This window comes from Rhopalosiphum padi, chromosome 2 (assembly GCF_020882245.1).
Source record: "Rhopalosiphum padi isolate XX-2018 chromosome 2, ASM2088224v1, whole genome shotgun sequence".
Taxonomy (NCBI): Eukaryota; Metazoa; Arthropoda; class Insecta; order Hemiptera; family Aphididae; genus Rhopalosiphum; species Rhopalosiphum padi.
Window position 1 is genome coordinate 72,604,821 of NC_083598.1, and position 19,852 is coordinate 72,624,672.

Sequence of the window (19,852 nt, forward strand, 5' to 3'; positions counted from 1 at the left end):
AGATGATCTACCCGAAATCCTAAAATTTACCTCTGTTAGAAGTTCAGGTGCATCAATGGAGCCATTAACAAGTTTGTTGAGAAAGTTTAAGTTGACTAACACTCTTCCATCAGATAAACTAGTACGTTTTAAATATCATAGAATTGGGGAATAATCATGTGGTTGATGCTCGATTTTAAGAGAGAAAAAAATGAAATTAACACTAAATACGTCTCGAATAACTAATAAGTATAAATCAGAATAAATGGATCCCAAATAATTGACCATATTAAACTATAGACCTGATAGCGGTGCAAAAAAAGATCTTTTATATGTACACGCCTTACATACGTAGCATATTAGAATATGATATCGATATTTGTACATTATATTAATCATTATGTATATAATGGGTATTAAAATCACATAATTTATTTTAAAATCGATTTATTCTGTTTTTAATTAGTATTATCGTAACTTTATACAAAAAAATAAAAATAAAAATAATTTTTTTGGTTATAAAATTAAATTAAATATTTTATCAAACATCAAGGTGAAAATTATTTTAAATACATACTTTTAAACCCAAATAATCTGTATCAATAAAAAAATAAATACATATTAATACATATACCATTATACTTATGTTACTTATTAATATTTTTTTTATAGTTGATAAAACTGTGTAATATATAGAGATATACCGTATATATTTATACCCATATAGAAGGATAAAAATATGTTATTTTATGTTGTTTAATATTGCTATATATTTTGTTTAATATTTATAGTCGTATTAGTTCTCTTTTGAATAATACAAATAATAATAATAAACCCAAGAATTTAATACATATAATATATAAATATGTACAAATAATTCCATAAAAAAGTAATAAAGAACATGGTAGTGTACATAATATGAATGTCGAGTTAGTAGTTACACGAAGCCAAGAGGTTGTTTTGAAGAACCATTGAATAAATGAGCAAAATTTTTCCTATTATTTTGAAAATAATAAAATGCATAATCCCACAGAGATATAAAAAAAAACATAAGATATAGTCATGATAATATGAAAAATATATAATATCATCAGTGCTTTCGAAAACTTGTTGCTCGATAATTAAAACCGTACGCGTAGCATACATTTCTTGAACAATAAAGTGTAAATTATGTGCTAAAAACATGACGATTCTGAAACTAAATTTTATTATACAACAGGGACAGATATTAAATGTCCAGTTATTAAGTAATCGTTGAATACGATAAGTATACACACGAAGAATGGTATACCCACTCCCGTACAAATTGTACATATTATATATATATACACACATCAATCGGATTAAAAATCCATCCAACTGCTCGTTGCGTAACGTTAAAGCTATGCAAGTGTCCTACCAAAACCATGTAAACCTTTCCTACTCAGCCGGCATTGGTTGGGTATTATTTCATTAGGTAATCGTTAGTAAATCAAAGTTTACTCGAACACACGCACGTTTCGATTCAAACGCATGCCAATTATTATAATATATTACGAAACATTTTATTCTACGTTTAACGTATGGGGAAGTGTAATCGTTCTACATACAACTACACTACTTGAACCCACGGGATATATGAATAGACCATCGACGAAGCGTCCGTTACGTTTAATACGCTAATCGCAAACGTGCGTACTGATAAAGAGGAACAGAATACAATTTTAGCAGCTTTCACGCGATGCCGGGGTGCAATACAAAGCGTGTCGAAATCAAACGCCGTTAAGGCACGTTACAACAATTGGGTCAAGCTCAACAAAAACTCGAGCATAATAAACTCACACACATACACACACACATACATAGATGCATATATATATGTGTGTAATGGAATCTTGTTATAAACTTTATCGGCGTCACTCGTACACGGACGTGGTCACCATGATAATCGTACATGTGACGTGTTCCGTACGCATATTATTGCAACTTTACAAACACATATATATATATATATATATATATATACATATATCACCATACGTAATATATTGTATGTACACAACATAAGCCCACACGCAGTGGTGTACGCGAAACGGTGTATAATATAATAGAAAAATAATATACGACGTGGACGTTCGCGCAGCGGCGCCCGCGCGTCTGCAGTGTACCGAAATAATAATAGTAATAATATTCGTACAGACATCATTTGGTTTGTGCCGAGGACGCGCGTGCACCTGAATTGCCTATCTGACGCGCCGCGTTACCTTTGCGAACCCCTACTACGCGAGATCGTTGAGTCGGTCCGCGAAGTGGGACAGGAGACGGTATTACGGGGAAATCGGCGAGAGTGTTCGTCGTTCAGTGTGTGCCAAAGTCTGTTTTGGCGGTCGGGTGCGCGCTCGCACGCACTTACACATACACGCACACGCACACAGACTCTGTAAACTTACACTAAAGGTCTCCTCGGGCTGACAAAAAAAAAACAACTTTCGCACACTGGTCAACCTACGCTAAAGTATTAATCCGTGTACACGCATAGACACACGCAGGCAATATGCATTATATATGACGTGTACATAATTACTCGCGTGAAGAGCAATGCGCAAGCACGTAAGAGCCCTAAGAGCCCCTTCTGCAATTGACATCAATGGATCGCGTTCATGTCCTAACGCTGCATTCGACGACGAGTTAAAAGACAAATGCAAACATAATATTACATACAACACATCCCTATACCCTCCCCCACTATACCTGCGATCGCCTGGACCTGACGGACATCTGCCTGTCGCCGTGCGACGACGTCGACGACGACGACCGCATAGCGCTCGGATGTATGCCCATCGCGTAGTAATGAAACACCGACACCGTATGATCACGACGACGACGATCAACGATTGATCGAATCTAATAACACTCGCGCTGTTTGATCTGGCCACCCACACACTGTACTTTTACCACTTTTAATATATTATAGTATTATTATTATTATTATTATTATTATTATTATTACTTTCGAGTTTAGTGCAATAATATAATATTATATTTATTATTGGTACACGTCACACGATGATTTAAGCTAGTCACGTCAGGCCGCCGACGTTTAATTCCGACTCGATTTCCGATGAGATTACCCGACGAGAGCACCAAACGCACACGCACGGTCTTATATTATTACTATATACACACTTCAACGCGCGCGGAATAATAAGAATAATAAAACAAACAAATAAATAAATAATAATAATAAAAATAATAAAAAAAAGCACCGAACACTGTCCACGCCCCAAGGTGGCCGATCGGAGGACACGCAGGGTGTGTCGGACGTGTACGCGCGACAACTCTCGAGTGTGGTGCCTCCTCCTCGGGCGCGCGATGTAGGAAAGATAGATGCGGCGGCGGCGGCAGCGTCGAGCCAGGCCGCGTGCGCGCACCGATCGTCGTCGCAGTCGAATATATATTAGTAGTATCCGTTGCGGCCGCCGTCGTCGGCAGATCGCTCCACATGCTCAGCTCGGCGTGCGCGGCGAGATGCTGAACGACTCCTCACAGCTGACGGCCCGTCCGACCGACCGACAAACCGACCGACAAACTGACCGACCAACCGACCCATCGTCCGACCGACCGGAAGACAGACCGACCCGCAGACGTGGTGGTAGCGATAGTGACGGCAGCGGCGGCGGTTGCGGCAGCTGCGGGGTCCAGTCAATGAATAGCGTATACCTACACAAGGGCGTGTGTCCCGCGGAACCACCGCCGCCGACCCGTGGCCATCACACGCCCTGTCTGAATAATAATAAAATGTCACGAGCTCCGACCGCGGGCTGTGTATACACTCATCGTGCGTCCTATACTTTTACTAACAGAAAACATGGCTATTTGACTATTAATTTACTGCGCAGAGTTATTACACACGTTTCATGCTTATAGGCCACCACTAAATAAACGTCAATATCTGATGTCACGTGGTGCGCTTAAACGCAATTTGGAGGGGTTAAGAGTGGCTTAGCTACTCATGCAGCGTTACAAAATTTGCGTTCAGCAGAACAGAGTGGATTTACCTAGTATACTATTAACTTTGAGCTAAGAACATTATCTATTTCGATAAGTTGGCTTTTTGCGATATTACAGGCTATAAGTATATAAAATATTAGAATTTAAAAACAATAATTATATTATAAAAAATGGAACACCGTAAAAAAGCCAACTTAAAAACACAGATAATGTAGATTGTGATTGATATTATAATAGATGAATTCGCTCGAATATAAAATATAATAATATTAAATTGGTTCAGCTGAATGCAAATTTACTATGTTGCGTCAGTGGATCAGAAAAAACATAAAATATTATAATACGCTAACAGAACACTTCATAATATGTTTATAATATAATATTATAACTTATGGTATCATCCATTAGGTGGTGATTATATTATTCTTATAGAGTTTAGTTAGCACTAATTTGTAATTTGATTTGTTATAGATGAGTTTGTGTGTGAGGTAACAATCCTTTGCTCCCTCCCTGGACAGGCATAGTTATAATGACAATATCAATAAAATGTAGTGTAAGAAATAAGGATCTCGTAAGATATAAAAATTGATCAAGGTAAACTCAAGGATTCGTTTTCCATGGCTCTGTTATGCATAAAGTTGTTTTGCCCTCTCCTCTTCCCCGAAGAAAAAATTTGAATTTGTGCCTATGGTGGAGTGTAGTGTAGTCTTACATACTACATGAACCACTGCATCGATCTGCAGTATACACATGTAAACGCGTGCCGTACATAATAAATTGTATTATGTAAATATATTTGTACAGTGTATGTCGGTCGTCGGTGGTGTGTGTTCACGTGCAGAAATAAATAAAAAATAATAAAACGAGTGCGTATCGCATTTAATATCGCTTGTGCGCATGCGCGTGTACACTTAAACATCACTTTCCGCTCAAACAGTTTATTATTATAAGATAATCTATGTGAACCCAAGACGTTTACGAATTATTAACATTTCCATTCCCAGTATGGTATAACGAGTTGACTTTTATTTCATACACACACGATTCAAACCGATACCAATGTGTCTAAATTGGTACACACACCGAGATACCGACTAATACGAAATATTTACGTTTTTACGGCGTTATCGTGTACGTTATCGTCTACTATATTGTTCATGCATTTTAAGTTTTAATTGGACGATTCGCGTTACATCGATTTATTTTTAGTATTATTTATTACCGACCTCACTGGTCTTATAATTTATACTATTTATTATTTAGACGACAATAAAGAATACCGCCATCGTTATGATTACATGTATACATTGTATATCTATTATCTATAGACTACGTACATTAAAATTAAAAATACAACTAGTTTCATTTTAGATTATTTATTTTCGCCCCTACTGTATATTATATCCTCATAATATTCATGACATTACATAATATTGATTTTAACATATTAAATTAGAAAAACATATCAACAAATAACGAGAACATAGAGTACTGTGTTTATAAGTATCAAATGGCTAAATAAAAACACCGTACAGCTTAACATAGAACTTCCCCCTTTTTATAAATAGCTGCGTATGCAGTGATTCAATCATGAAAATATAATAAATCTACGTAGTCTAAAAGCTAACTAACAAAAATTACAATATCTATGTTAAAAATACACTTCAAATTGATTTTATAGTCAATAGATTCGTTGGTTTAGGAAAGATGAATTCCCATATAATTCGTAATTCGTACCTATATATAAAGATATATAATATTTAAGTACAGAGCCCCAGGTAGTAGGAAAAAAATTTTTTTTTTATGTGAGTGTGAACCAAAAATTAAAGACAAATTATATTAATATACCTAAGAAATATAAAATATTTTAATGTTTTAATCAAAATTTTAAGTTTTTAAAATTACATTACTTAAATAAACTATACATTGTTACTCTCAATAGGATTATTGAAATTATCATCAAAAATTTGGTTGTACAGTTACTGTGGATATAGACACCATAACGACAAGTACACGTTGATTCACAGACTGATAATGTAAAACTTTATGTATACAATAATAACATGAAAATTAATCGAGCAACATAGCTGTCTATCTGGTCCATTTCAGCGCGTGACTAACACAGCTCTCTTTAATTCATCTGAATCCACTGCCACGCCCAGGATTAATAATAATAATAAAATCAACGATTTGTACTGAAATAATCCAAACCCTTACAGAAAAAAAAATGTAAACCCGATTAAATCACAAATTACGTAACATTCAAATTAATCATGACTTGAATAACATAATTAGATTATTTTATCTGAGATCATGATAATGATATCTATTTTTTGTTTTCAAGTCACTGGACTTTATAGAAGATATAGAATATTTTTGTAAAAGTTTAAAACAAATTTATTGAATTGACTTATTTAGTACCTAAATTTTCTGCAAATCGCAAAATGTGTACATATTACAGGTTAGGAAATGTAGGTACCCAGACATATTTTTAGAATAAGTAAGCAATTTATAACTATTTTAACTATAAATGAAAATATAGTATTACATTAAAATACAAAACACCCATGGCTATCGCTACTCAGAAACGACATTTATTACTACTTAAAATCTTTCGTGTCGTAAAATAATAAATAATTACATAAAATTACCAATAAGCAATAACTACTTAGAGTAATGGATAATATAGTTTGAGTAATAAATATAATTTTAATTATTGTACACAAATGTACAACACGACTATAAATAACCGATGAGTATCAATAACTAATTAAATAGTCCATTATATTCACTAATAATGTTTGAATTAATTTAACTGTAAACAGAATAAACAAAAGTTGTAATGAAGACACTTGTCAAAAATGGTAAAAAAAAAAAATACATCCCTGAAAGATAATTTAGTTCATCTAAGTATACGACGGAAATAATGACAACAATAAATTAGCGTTACAAACATTGTATTGTCTTATGATATTGTTACTAAACCAACCATTATACCCCCCATAACTACCATACTATATTATAATAGCTTAACTGGTGGTAGTGCACAAACGACGATCACGACGATGTAGTCTCTAAAAGAACTATCTTACAAGGATTCTAACCAAATGGCAGTCACGCTAAATTAGGTGTTTATATTCGGTGTAATCGACGTAATCAGAGCGACCTATTAATAATATTAAATCATGACACGCCCTATTTTCAGAATTTTCATAATCTTAAATGATTTTTAGTAAAATCTATTAGTAAATTAATCGAAAAAAAAAATTAATAAGTAACGTAATCTAATCGTAAATACATATATATTATATATATACATAATATACAATATGTTAATTATTATATTTATTCATTAACCATAAGTATAAAATTTGATTCTCCTTACAATACGAACCTCAAACATTTCAACATTATACAAGAAAGGATGCAGAGAGAGGTGATTGGGGCAATCGCTCCACAGCTTTTAAAATAAGGTATAGACGTGCATAAGCCCTAGGTCTTAACCCTTTTATATGCGTCTATAGACAATTACCCTCCTCCCACCATTATATTGGGCTTGACCCACTCTAATATAATATGTGTATTATAATTTAGAATATATATTAAAATATAACTATAAATAAGTAATAAGCATTGCTATAAATAAAATTATTCCGTTATGAATCATATAAAACACATATTATTATTTTAAACTTTTTATACCTTTAACTTATTTAACTATTTTATCCATTAATTAAACATATTTTAAATTTTAAACAACTCACGCAGCTATGCAGGTGAATTAATATATCTAGTCAATAAATACGTAAAACGTAATCCGATATAATTCAGATTAAAAGATGTTAGAAATTAATTACTTTTCTTCAAAACGCTTCATTTAATTGGACGTCATTTTTTAGGACATGATTTATTTTATTTTCGATCAAATACCATTTTAATTGTCCATTGAATTTAATATCAATTATAACATTGATTCTCAAAAAACGTAGGTAATGTTTATTTATGTGTATATCCCAATGCATATAGTGATAACTGATTAATAATATAAGTTTTTTAGTAAAAGTAAAGTAAATAAATACATCTATTAAATAATATGATAAAAATTTAAAATTAGTAATCGAATTTAATCAAATTATTCATGCAGACTAAATAATAAAAACGTTACCTTATTAAATATTGTTATAATATATTGTACAGATAATTTTGAATTAAAACAATTTAGTTTATAATATTTTTTAATATTTACACAATAGTTTAAAATTTTAAATATTAATAAGTTTTAACTTTTAAGTGCCTATGTCTAATAAGTATTTTTTAAATGTTTGATAAAAATAAAACTGTTACTAAGTGCTTACAATAAATACCTACGTTATATTATTTGTTATTGTTTCTTTTTGTCGTAGTTGGAAATATAAGTACTAATATATATATATATACACATATATTTAAGTAATCAATTGTGCTGTTTTTTTTTTGCCTCGCTCACTCTGAAAATGCTTGTCATGCAATTTTTATTGATATTTAATGGGGAACGTGTGGATTATAATACCTTTAAAAGCGATTAAAATCAGAAATGTCAACCACTAAAGTTATAATTTTCATCTCTAGAAAATCAAATTTTATATTTATACAAAGATAAATAATACTTAACTATCTTTTCTTCGAAGTGTGTATTATATTATACTTAAAACATAAAAATAATTAAAAGTGTAAAACTAAATCCAAATACCCAGCAGTTAACATAGACTATAATGATTATAGAAGTACTATAATATAGAAACATTAGCAAAATAAATTAACAATATTACCTTTTATCTTTATATTATAATATATTATCAAAACACTCCACATAGTTGCGCACACATTATTATAAACAGGGCTCGGATTTTATAGCACTAAAAATAAATGAAATATGCGATATAATATGCGACTTAAAAAATTTTAAAATAAGCGTTATAATATGTCCTATAAACATGAAAAATAGCAAAAATTAAAATGTGTTCTGTTCATAATTAAAAAGAAAGATACGACCGGTACAGCCGATAAGGAGTCATAATTACTGTTCGATGGCCAATACGCCGGACTATTTCAAAATAGGCTTTAATATGAACGAAAATGTCAGTATTTTTCATATGTATTCAAAAAACAAAAAAATAAAATAAATGACAACATTTTTATAATTTTCATACCACGTTATATAAACTAGATTTATGAAAATACAAAATAAAACGTTATATTATGCAAATTAGCAAAAAGTAGCACCAAAACTTGAAAAATAGCACCAAAAACCTAAAATACTTTAAACATGCAAAAAATAGCATTATAAAATTTCATATTTGGAGTCCCTGGTGCATAAAACAAATTTATAGCTCACTGCTATTTTTATCTGTATCCTATAATAATTAACAAATGCTATAAAAACCGAGCCCTGATTATAAAATTGTATAGATATTAAATAAAATATAGTACCATAATTCAATACGCGTAAAGTTTTATATATTTGCATAGTGATATCCAATACAACTAATCATAGGAATAACTAGTTCTTAAAGTTTTTATTTTCATAAAAAAAAATATAAGGCTTTAAGAAATTCTGGAGGCTAAGACCACCCAAACACCCCTCTCTAGTTACGCCAATGCATTTAATTCAATTATTGTTTAAAGTTTTTTTTTTTTTGCTTAAACTTAAATTAAGTACTTATGATAAGTATTATGCTAATATTATAAAATCAGAATATCAAAAACTAATATATTTCTTCGAGCTAAATAAATCAATATCTACTTTGGCAAATGGAAACGACGTTTCAAATAATATTGTCATCATTAATGCAAGACTGGACAGACTGAGTGATAACTACGTATACATTTTTCTTGTATAGACCCCTCGAACGAAAAACGCTCATGAGTGGAACAGATGTTATTCCCAAAAAGTTTTTAAGTGAGCCGAGATTTATGCAATTATTATATTTATTTTTGTAATAAGGTTAATATATACCATAATTAAATTTATTATTTTTATTTGTAATAAAATCTCTACTTTTAGATTTTGAGTGAAGCGATAACCGATGTGTTTATTTTTATTTATTTATTATTATTATTATTTTTTGTCTGTATGTGTATCTTTGTACATTAGAAAAAATACTTCTATTTTCAACTTCAAGAAAAGTTGACAAATTGGATTAAGATGGCACTTTAAGGGGTTAAAAATTCCCTATACCTACTTTACAAAGTTAATTTAAAAAAGAAATTTTAGTTAGTTTATCGTAATAATTCATAAAATATTATTCGTAGTTGAATTTTATGTTACTACATATATTATTATTTTCTTTACACAATGAAAAATATTAAAATATTCAGATTAATTTTATCTGTATATATCACAAACGTATATGTATTCACACCGATTTACAGTGTGTTTCCAAATAACTTATATAATACATTTATAATTATTAATTAGTAATATTATATAGTTAGTAATACTAACTTAGTATATAATATAAGTATAATATAATATTATAATAATTATTCCTACATAAGAAATATATAATAATAATTTATTAGTTTATTAGGTTCTAATAGGAAAATAAATGACACTCATTATTTCAAAATCTATTAATGTTTTTAAAATATTTTTCTTACATAATTTCCAGTCAAAAAAAAACATTTTTTATCGTTATAAATTATTTTTAATGACAACATATATTTTTTTTTAAATTTATATTCTGAAGCAGAATATTTCCCGACACATTTTAATATAAAAATCTAAATTTTGTAATTTAATAGTTAATAATTAAATAGTTATTTAAAATTTAAATGACCGGAGTAGTAGACCAACATTTTACGGGCTAACGTAGTACGTACTACTTAACTTCTTTGTATACAAAAACTTTAAACACGTATAACTCATAAACTAGTCGTTCGAATTTCGAATTTTTTTATAAGAAAATACTCCTAATATATTTTAAAATAATGAGTGTTTAAATAGAATCACTCAGCATAATAAAATATCCTTTTTCAACTTATACACTTACCAATATCGTCAATATCAGAATCAATTCCAATTTGTGTGTGTGTGTGTGTCTGTGTCTGTGTGTGTCTGTGTCTGTGTGTCCATGTGTGTAATGTAACGTAAAGACTAAAGAAGGTAACAATGCTTCATCCTTCAATATTAAAGAGCTTTTTAGATGAAAATTTGATCTAGTTGATTTACTTTGATAAGTGAAATTTAAAATTAGTTAGATAAATTATAAAATTCTCATGAATAATCAAAACAAATATATTTCCGTAAACCAGTTTTCTACCAATTGTGTAGTAATTCAAAAATGTATAATCAGAGATTTAAAATGTTTCCTAAATACTTAAGATATTAGCATTTTCCGAAAATTATTTTTTAGTTCCTTTTAAATTTATGTTGGTAAAAAATATTATTCGATGAAAAAAGTTTTAAAATGTATTACAATATACGATTATTCAATAGGATTCTCATATAATTAAAAAATAACAAGAAATTAAAATATAACATCTAAAACAATATTATTTAACTTTGTAATTAATCAAAATCGTATACATTTTAAGATTATTTTTTAATGAAAATGCATTATTTTCAATTACCTACTTAATGTTTAAATACGTAATATTAGGTTATAACAGATGAATACCACGAAAATTCATAGTCTATAAATTTTTAAAGGCATATTAAGTTCAAATTAGGACGAAATTTGATATTCAACGGAAAATAACAATTTTACCATTCATATTTTTAGCTATTTTTTAAAAAAACATTAAAATCTAGTCACAAGTTATTTTAAAGTAAATTTGATCTCGGATATAAAGAATTATTGTTTTCGATCAATATTAATACTCCAATTTATTTCTTTTCCAGTTCATTCATACATCCAAAAAGTTATACAATAAAAATAGTTTTTTATTTTTATCTTAAAAACAAGTCAAAAAATATTTTCAGCAAATTGCATAAATATAGTCATATTTTCATCTCATCAAATTATACGTCACTCATAAATATCCCTTTAACCTCCCCCCCCTTAGGCTTAAAATAAGCTTAAGATCAGCTCCAGAACCACGTTAAACCCATCGTATTAGTGTGTTACTAATAGAAAAATAAATTACTTATAGTAATATAAATAAATACTATAAACCAAATTCCAATTTTAAAATGACCTTAGAAATAGTTGCTGACACAACATCGACGCACAGAATCGTTTTTCGTATTCAATAATTTATTATTAAATTTAAATTTCACAAATAAATTACATCTACTCTATAACGAGATACATTTGAAATCTTCTATGCAGCAAATAACCAGAATAAATTCACTTATTTTAATTTATTAATTACATGTAAATTATTTTTAATAATTATTATATTTTAAATTTTAAATTTAACAAGGAAAATATTGCATTATTAAGTATTAGTCTTACTATTAAAATTAAAAATAAATTATCTTCTTAAAAAACAAATTTAGGGTATTTAGTTTGAGTGCTCAAAAAGTTTAACTACCTTTTCTAGTAATCGAAGAATAGAACCAATTTGCGACCATAATATTATAAGTCTTCAAACTTAATTATCTAAAAAAACTAAAAACCAATTGGTCAGCCACCCGAACGACACCAGGGTGAGACTAAAAAAAATTAGCAAAAATGCACACGAACATAAACATTCATTTGATAATATTAATTGTTATATCACTTATATTACAATGTCATGCAGGGCATGCGGGTATTTACTGCAAGGTTAGATTAGATTATGCCTAACCTACGCATAATATTATAATAATTTATAATAAAACATTGGTAACTCGTTGGTCTGCAGTCATAGTGCTGGCTGTAGGTAGATTATACAAGTTTTACAATAAGCTTCCTCGATACTAAATAACGTTATAACGTTGCGTTTTGTTTTATCATATGCCAAATTTTTTTTTAAGTGGCAAATATCATATTTGACCTTTTTTCTTCCCCCCCTCTCAAGATGAACTCTGAAATACGCCCAGATCATAGTTATTGTACAACGTGTGTGTATCAACCACATAAATTACATCACCGTAGGTATATATATTTTGAAGGTAATATATTATTATATAAATATATATATATATACAGTCAAGTTGCGATAACTCGAGAAACTTTTTTTTATTCCCCTAGAAATATAAATTATATAAAAATTAAAATATAAATTCGAATTAGATATTTCGAATCGAATTTTTATCTCCATTCGACTTCGAGTTATCGCGACTCGACTGTATATATATTAACGTATACTACGAGTACGTCAGTATATGTAGTACATACACACGCACGACGGGACTAAGTCAAAAAATAATTTCTCTGTCATCATGCACGTTACTGAAATAATACTTAAATTATGAAGAATATCATATTTGTTTTTAACTACCTATTCTCAGCTTTATGTGCACTACGTATAATATTTATAACGTATACGTATACATGTATATTGTATACGATCGTATCAATACTGTGTTACTTAAATAGAGCATCAGCAATGTATGTATTATTAAAATTGATTATTCAAATATGAAAAGAGAAAAGTTAGTTTACATGATTTTTTTAAATTTTTTGAACATCTAGAGACGAAATTCTGTTTTAACGAAAAACCAAAATGGAGCAATATGTTCCCATTTGATTGGAACAGAAGGTTTGCCGTTTTTCGTCTATTCTTTCTTACACATAAACACATATGGATAAGAGGGTCACAAGTAGAAGATTCTCAGTACTTTTCAAAATAATCGAAAAACCAAGAATTAGTACATAAAATTGATTTATTTTTGTTTTATTGTTTTTCAAAAATTAATTAGGTAGTGTAGAATAGTGATACTTGCTATATAATTTAAAAAAAACTAAATATTAATTTTAAAACTACTTGCAAACCGCCCACAATTTTTATTAAAGATATTATTTGACACATTGACATAATGATCAATTTTAAATGTTAAAATATATATACATTTTATGATCAATTTATAAAATTAGCAAATTCGCGTTCAGCAGAATCAATTTTATGCTGTTAGCTTTAATATTAGAGTCAATTTACCTATTAGCAAACCTAAAAGTAATAATATTATCTGGGGCATCTCATAAGCTTTTATTGATATTTTAATTTTTAAGCGAGTTACGAGCATTTTAAAGTTTTAATATTTTACATAAATAAAACTCACTTAAAAATTAAGATATCAATAAAAGCCTATGGATGCCCTAGATAATATTATGACCTCTAAGTAATAGGCAAATTGACTTTAATATTAAAGCTAGTAGCATGAAATTGATTCTGCTGATCGCAAATTTGCAATGTTTTACGTTCGTAAAACGGAGACAACACATGCGGGTATGACATCCTCTTAAGTTCACTATCATAAAATTAAAATAAATTATTATTATTTTATTTATGACTATGTTGTATTAATTTATTATTTGATTTTTTTTAATTTAAATATTTAATGTTATTTTATTGTTGATACACAAAAGTTTCGTGTTTAATATTGCATGTTATAATAGAACCACAAAAATATATATTTTTATTATTTTCACACTTTTGAATATACATTTCAATTCTAGTGTGAACCACAAATTTGTAAATGGGCCGCATGTAGGTAGATTTTTTTCACACTTTGTTATAGATTTGAATTTTTTATCAAATATTTGTATTAACATTTTATGAATATATAATATTATTTTCAAAATATTTAAAAATTTTATGCTACCTTTAACTATTTTAAATTTTCAATTTATGTATGATTAAATCGTAGTTGATGAGTATAACCACTTAAAAAAATATTGAAAATAGAAAACAAGTGTTTAAAGTTTAAATTTTAACAAAATTCATCAAAAACAATTGTTAGGTACTTTATTAAAGCATTAAGTCAGAATTATTTATTCCGTTTTCTTCTATAAATATGTCAATCCTAAGGTTATATTAGGAGCCAAACTTAAAAACGTAACATAAGTCACAATTTGTACACGAAGTTCCAATAAACAAATAGCTGTGTAACCGCGTGCGTTCGTAGTATTCGTATACGACGTAGGTACATACTAAATGTTCAACAAATAAAAATAAACAGTAGGTAGTCTCTAAGTTTCATTACTTTAAATTATAACAATATGTTTCAGGAATTGTGGTTATACTTATTATCTATATTATATATGTAGTACAATTGTAATTAAATACAGTGTGCGGCAGGTACACCATAACAGTGGCAAGCCAGGATTTTAAAATGGGGGGCAAACCCAAAATACTAAAAAATCATAAACAACAATAAAAGTTAATTTTATATTAAGTTGATACAGCCCATAGGGGTGGGGAGGGCATAGCACACTGCCCCCCATGGCTACGCCAATGTCACGTAATTATAAATAAGTATTGAAGATAACGTAGAAATAAATCAAATTTTTATTTTAACATTATACTTAATACTTAATTATTACTATTGGACATTTATGAATACAAATCACAAATAATTTATCATGGTTTTACTATAAATTATATGAATATTATATTAATGATATAACTTATAGGGAACATCCATACACTAAGCCAAGGGTCGCCAACCTTTTCAAACAAGTGAGCTACTTTTGAAATTTTAAGACCCTAGTGATCGACCTAATCGACCTAGGAAGAGATTTATTTGATGAGCAAAAAAAAAAAGTTGTTTCTTCAAATAATAATAATACACGAGAAAAAGAAAAGAAAAAAAATAATTTATTAATGTGATAACTGGCATTGGTTTTCTTCTGCAAGTTTTGAAAATTCTGGTATATAATTAGAAATAGCTGCTCGTATACTTGAACCCAAATTACTGTTTGTAATTTTGAACCGATATTTGTTCTTTAAGTATTTGATACTCGAAAATGTTGACTCGCATAATCAAGTTGAACCAAAAAAATGAAGTTATATGAAAGGCAATGCTTCGTAGATTTGGGTATTTTTGAGTACTTGCGTGTTTCCAAAACTGTCTCAACATCCCCAGAAAATGGATTTGATATAAACTGCGCAGCTGGCTAAAGTATTTTAAAGTCGTGAATTTTCTTTTAAATTTGGAACGTAAATGTTGAATTATATTTATGTGGTTTGTAGAATCATAAATATTTTCAGAATAATTAATTATTGATTCTTGAAGTGTAGGGAAATGCTGGACATCACCATTTTTCATTTTATTTTCCCAATATGCTAATTTACTAGAAAACGCTTGAACATCTGATATCTTATTAATGATTTGTTTTTTTTCCTCGTAACTCTAACTTTAGGAAATTAATTTTTTCAGTAATATCAACTAAAAATGCAAAATCTTCAAGCCATTTTATATACAGATAATGGTAAATTCCTAGAATATAATATAGTAATTAACATTATCCGATTATTTATTACGCGATCGACTGGTTGGCGATCCCTGCACTAAGCTATACGGCCAAAAAAAAAAAGATTTCAGAAGGCACGCAAGACGTAACCCCAGTGCCCCACTGGATACAGCACTTTCCTAAGATAAGACCTAAAGCTTAAAAGTTGAGTACACATTTTCTCAAGATTTCTTTACAGCTGCCTATAAAGTTTAAAAATGTATCCTTTTTATGCTTATTTAAAATTTAAATTTTTAATTAATTATATATTTAAACAAAAAATAATAGTTATTTTATTTTAATTAAAAAAATTTTATTTGTAGATAATTGAACTCTTCCACATTATGCTTATTTTTTACTTATTTTTACACAGTATAATTTTCAAAATATTTAAATATTCATTTTAATTTCAATTTATTTATAACACGAACCTGTTCACACCATTCTTCGATATTGACTAATTATTTAATAATAGCTAGTAATAATAATATAATATATAATACCTATATGAAATTTGTTTTTGTAAAAATTATTTAAGCCTACCTTATTAAATATTAATATATATTAATATCCCACCACGTTTCCGGTTTTTTACTCCATTTTTTTATTTAAAAAAATGTTTACTAGGTATCTATTTGAGTTTGACTGTTTAAGTTCTTGTTTAAGTACCTATTCAAAAATATATATAAATAAAACCGACAAAACCGTTATTTTTAAATTATGATAGGGGAACTGGTACGCTGAACAATTTCTTATTTAAGTCAATTGTTTATCGCTTTAATCACCGGTTTGGCATGCCTTAAATTCGTTTTCTAATTCATGTTTTTACGTAATCTACGTATTATAATGAGTATTCCGAATACCTTAAATTCCACATTTATAGGCGATCGTGTATCTTAGCAAAGACCGTACGAATGATTTTTCAATAACTGAAATTTTTCTTTCGTTTTATCAAAAAGTTGCTTTGAGCACGTGATCATTACTTCGAAAGTTCGAACTGGTCGATTGTTTTTGCCCTGAGAACGAACCGCATACCTCCCTCAATCACCCCATGTGGAATGCCCAAATATATATATATATATTATATACGTGTATAATGTATATTATATACTATAGGACTACATATAGGTACTTGCAGCCTGCGGGCTATCGTTTTATAACATATATATATCATACACAAATGCGCTGACGATATAATTGAGCAGTGATGTGATAACTGATAACGACAAAACACAACTCACACGTCTCGTCCGGGGGTAACAGGGGAGCGGCGGCGGTTGCAGAATTTGCGGCGGTGGTGCGTTGCTCTCCTACGACGACGACGCCGGCAGCGGCGGTCGGCTGCACAAAAACGACGACGACGGCAGAGGCGGCGGCGGCGACGGTCTCGTGTGATGCACGGTGTGAACGGCACGCGACATAATATATTATTATAACGATGATGTCCTATATTGCGCGACCCGAAACGAAACGTTTGAAAAATTTAAATTTTGTAAATTTCAAATGTAATGATAATAATAGCGACAACGGCAATAATAACGATGTATTGTATATTATACGAACCGCTCTATTGCACACTATAATAACGCACGACGACATGCGAGTACGACGTAGACGAGTCGGTCGCGCGGCTTTTGCGGCGCGTACCGTACGCGCGGACCATTTAAAACGACGTTAATATTAAACGGCGGCGGCGGAGACGAGTAAACGACCACAATAATATATTTCTATAAATAATATATCACATTATGTATCGGCCGCGGTGGTGCGCCCGCACTGATCACACAGTCTTCCGCGCGCAATACACACACACACACACACACACACACACGCCCAAACGCGCGCGCAATATAAAATATTAATAATAAATAACCGCAGTGGTATTATAGTAATAATGACAACGGTGCTGCTGATGATAACACAACCGTGCGCGGACCGCTCGGAGAGTGATAGAGAGAGACACCCGACCCGCCGGCACGCACCGCTACTGAGTCTCTCCTGTACAACAGCCCGCGTCGGCGGCACACGACGCGAAACGCGCACGGCGGCAGCGGCGGCGGCGACGACGGCAGCGGCACGTTCGCGCTATCGCAGCCCGCGACGACAGTCCGTAAAGTAATCCGGGGATTTTCCCGTCGGCGTGCCCCAGGATTTTACACCGCCGCCGCGACGTGCATCCTCCGCACCACCCACACCGGCCCGCGTATGTGTTGCCCCGCCGCCGCCGCCCTTGACGTCCTGGCGGAAAATTGGGGCCATCTCGACTCGAGCGCACCGCGGCAATGCAAGCTCGCGGAAATAGTGGGAGGAGGTTCTCTCACTCCTGCTCACTCGTAGTTCCTTCTGCCGCCCACGCACACTCTATACACACACACGCGCGCACAGTGTCCCGCCGCTACCCGGCGGTCCTTTACCCGTCCGCGGCGACTATTATATTATTATTACACTATGTGTGTGCGAGTGCGTGAGAGAGTACGCGATCGCGGGGGCGATCTGACCGTTGGCGAACTCTGTATGATGCACTGCGAACCGCGGGGACAACGCCACTCCCTTGCGCCCTCCGCCGACGTACCACCCGAATATTGCGGGTACGCTTTTGCCGGGATCACATCGAGTCTGATGCACTCGGCGGTGACCGTACTCTATAACGGTGCCCCTACTCACGATGTACCATCGTGAAACGATGGTGTTGTAGGATCGGGTGCAGGAGGGCTGCAGCTACAGACCCTATATACGTACATTAAGGTGACGGTGGCGTTACGTGTATCCACAACAACTCTCGCGGCCCGAGAAAATTTGAAATTTTATAAAAATTTTGTTCGGTGGTATTCTCGAGGAGACGTTGTGGTTCTAGTTATCGGAGTTTTGGTCGTTTTGTCGACGAGACACGTATCCGCGGTATATACGGCCAACCCGAGAATCCCTGTTACCGCAACGTGTTCAAAAACCAGCGTCATTCATTTTATTGACCCATAATCTCGAACCTCTTGAACGCATAGCCATTCTCTTCGAGTGCCTCTTTTGCCACCACCCCACCTATTCTTACCCGGAGGCAATTCAGTAGCGTTGTCGTCAGCCGACAACGTGATGAAAAAAATAATTCGACAAGCACCACTTAAAAATCCGCAATCAAAGCATATGACGCACCGACCCCATTGATGTTTAACCCAATTTAAGACGAGAAGAGTCCCAAAGTCATTATCCGAGAAGTCTCGCTTCCCCGTATCTACATTATTCCGTCACGGCACTCTCACGAATGTAAAAAGAGGGGTCGAAAGGAAGGTTTCGTTGCCTGCACAATAATTAGCTCTGAAGCCAAAATCATTTTCCTCTTTTCTAACCTTTATTATTTGTTTTAATGCAATTAGTATGGGCGAAAAAATTTGACACCATTTTAGGAATTATCTATACCGGCAAGTGTAGTGCCCGGATACCAATTTTCTTCTAAACACACCGAACCAGATAATCTGTCATCATGCGCCGGGCGTTGCTGCGACGTTGCCACGGCGCGTCAGAATCGC

The 19,852-nt window shown here is 31.6% G+C and overlaps 1 protein-coding gene across 4 annotated transcripts in view; it reads right to left on the reverse strand.

Annotated features, from left to right (window-relative positions):
* Nucleotides 1–18,380, reverse strand: part of LOC132919699 (protein still life, isoform SIF type 1) — a 62,566-nt gene extending 44,186 nt beyond the window's left edge. The window contains exon 1 of one of the 4 annotated variants that reach the window (XM_060981483.1): nucleotides 17,573–18,380. The gene's annotated coding sequence lies outside the window, so the exon portion shown is untranslated. Of the gene's footprint in view, nucleotides 1–2,709; nucleotides 3,339–17,572 lie in introns of those variants that run through there. The other 3 variants (XM_060981480.1, XM_060981482.1, XM_060981481.1) reach the window with 3 other exon arrangements.
* Nucleotides 18,381–19,852: the final 1,472 nt, after the last annotated feature.